Here is a 2,826-nt window from a genome sequence, read left to right as displayed (position 1 = left end):
ATCTTCTTGCGAATAAAAATGGATACTCAGGACAGGATTTTAAAAATAACTACCTGAAGTTACAGGGGAGTGAAAAAAGGCATGCTGATCATGGAGAGAATGAGATTGGCACATGTTAAGGTGTTTTTCGTTTTGTTTTTAATTTGTTTGTCTTTTAATTTGAGGGCAGCCCACAGCCATTATCCCGCAGGGCAGTTTAAACTGCTGAAATAACATGTCGTTGATACCACAGTTTTATCTTCAGTAGGTTCTTGGTCTCAGTGATTGGAAGAATGAATCCAGAGACCACAGATCAGCGGTAAGACAGGATTTATTTACAGAAAAGGATGCAAAAACACCAAAGCTCCTGGAAGAGAGAAAAATGCTCTCGCTCTCTCTCTCTTTCTCTGTTCTTTGTCCAGGGTGTTATAATATCGTATGGGTTCCTTGTAGTTATCTCTCTCGGCTCTTTGTCCAGGGATTTATATCATCGTATGGGTTCCTTGTAGTTATATGAGGCCAGGAAATGAATGGATACAGTCCTTTCTGCTGGGGCAAGGTGAATGAATTGAGGCCTAGGAAACTTACATGAAATTGACCTAGGGATAGGAAAGGGGGTTCCCGGTTCAGTCATAAGTGTGAGGGGAAGGAGACAGCAGCCCCTCTGGCTACTGGAGCCTCATGGGGATGGGGTCCCTGCCTACTCTCCAGCCCACCGGTTTCTCCGGGAGCTGCCAACACACTAACACCACCAACGTGGAGGCGGCATGTCCATCCCTCAGCTCCACCCAGGTGGCTGGGGAGCCACCTGTCCTGTATTACTATCTTTCAGGCACAAAAAATCAGAAGATGCAACCACAGCTACAAATAGTGCTGGAATCACTGGATATTTGTATGGACCACTGGATATGGGGGGGTTTCTGGAATGTCTTTAGGCCTTGAAGCCTCTTAGCTATAACTTATTTGCATTTCATTTTTTAAAAACTTAGTAAAATAAACAACCACTATCTTCTCTTACTTTGGCCTAAGAATACCCTAAATAGATGAGTCCAGCAAAATTAAAGTAAACTCACTGCAAAGGATTCGCACTAAGAGATTATAAATTTGAGCAACATAATGTAAGGAATAAAGAGTTGATAATTTTTATAGAAAGTATTCTGGCTATTATTTGGAAGAACAGGAGAAAAAATATATATATTGCTCATGTAGTTTTGGTCATTTAGTTACAAGAGCCAGGGAACTTAGAGAGATCTTAAAGGATTGCATTTACTTCTAGTCCCACTGTAACATTTCAAAAAAAATTTACTAATTTATTTAAGGAAGTGAATAATTGTTAAGAATCAGTAGTACCCAGAGTAAGCCCCCAGGATATCCATGTTCTTCTCCCAAAACCTCTGTATATGTCAATTCATCCTGACCCAATTTAATCGAAGAGTCCTTAAAACTGGAGAACCTCTCTGAGATGTTGTCAGAGAATATTGTCACAACAGGGAACAGCCAGGGAGATACAATGTTGCTGACTGAAGGTGGAGAAAGGCAACCAGGCGCTAAGGAATTTGAGCTGGAAGAGGGAAAGGTAAGGAAACAGATTCTCCCACCGGGACTTTAGAAAGGAAACAATGAGACCAGTGTCAGACTTCCGGCCCATAGAGCTATAAGATATTCAATGTGTGTTGTTTAAGCCCTAAATTTGCAGTAATTTGTTAAAGCTGCGGTAGGGAACTAACAGAACCACCCCCAAAACATTTGGGGGCTATACTTGAGCAAGGGAACTAAGGAATCTCCTCCAAAATTTTCTTTCAGGATGAAGTGGGAGATTGGGGGGAGGATTTGGTATTAATTTTGTTTTCAGATAACTGGAGAGTGATCTAAAACTTCTGACTTCACATCTGTGTGAAGATTATTTCAGTCAAAAGTATCCAGGATGAGGGGCACCTAGCCCAAAGGTGTGAAAAAGGCAAAGAAAGGCAATGTAATAACGAAGTCTTCATTAACATCTGTGCATGATCTCACACACGTAAATGTGTTACATACATGGTGCTTGTTCATGAACACGTTTTTTCAAACTGATGAAGTGTTCAATCAAAATTTAAAAAAGGAGGCTTTAGGTTATACATCAATAAAACTCTATACTCTCAAAAATATAGAATAAAGAACAAGTCGATGCTTATGTTTGCAATTCTGAAGTAAATTAGGGAAAGATGGACATGGTGAAAAGTAAATGAATGATTACAAAAATAAGTAATTAAGGATGGCCAGGCATAGTGGCTCAGGCCTGTAGTCCTAGCTGTATTCCTAGCTCCCACCCTGGGAGCCAATGTCAGAGGATCCCTTGAGTTCGAGACCCAGCTTGAGCAAGAGTGAGACCCCATCTGTACTAAAAAATAGAGAAAAATAGCCAGAGGTTGTGATGGGCGCTGTAGTCCCAGCTCCTTGGGAAGCTGAAGTAGTAGAATGATTTGAGCCCAGGAGTTTGAAGTTGCTGTGAGCTAGGCCATAGGCACTCTATCCTGGGCAACAGAGGGAGACTGTGTTTTAAGAAAAAGAAATTAAGGATGCTTTTCTATCTTGCCTCTGGTATTTCAATTTCACCAAATTTTACAAAGAAGACTAAGTCTTTATTGTCAAATCTCTGATTCTTTCACATTCCTTAAAGTTCCATCTCACTGTCTTCCATGAAGTAATACTCAGGCAGAACAATGATGAAGACTCTCCCATGGCTCCTGATTATTTCTAGGAGTGAGAAGATTAATCATACCTCTTACATACTTTCTACTATTATAATCTTTAAAGGCTATATCATTTATTATTAGTTATAATTGTATTAATCTATAAATTACTATAATA

This window comes from Otolemur garnettii, unplaced genomic scaffold (assembly GCF_000181295.1).
Source record: "Otolemur garnettii isolate 467f Iridium unplaced genomic scaffold, OtoGar3 scaffold00299, whole genome shotgun sequence".
NCBI lineage: Eukaryota > Metazoa > Chordata > Mammalia > Primates > Galagidae > Otolemur > Otolemur garnettii.
Note: the sequence above shows the minus strand (reverse complement) of the source record.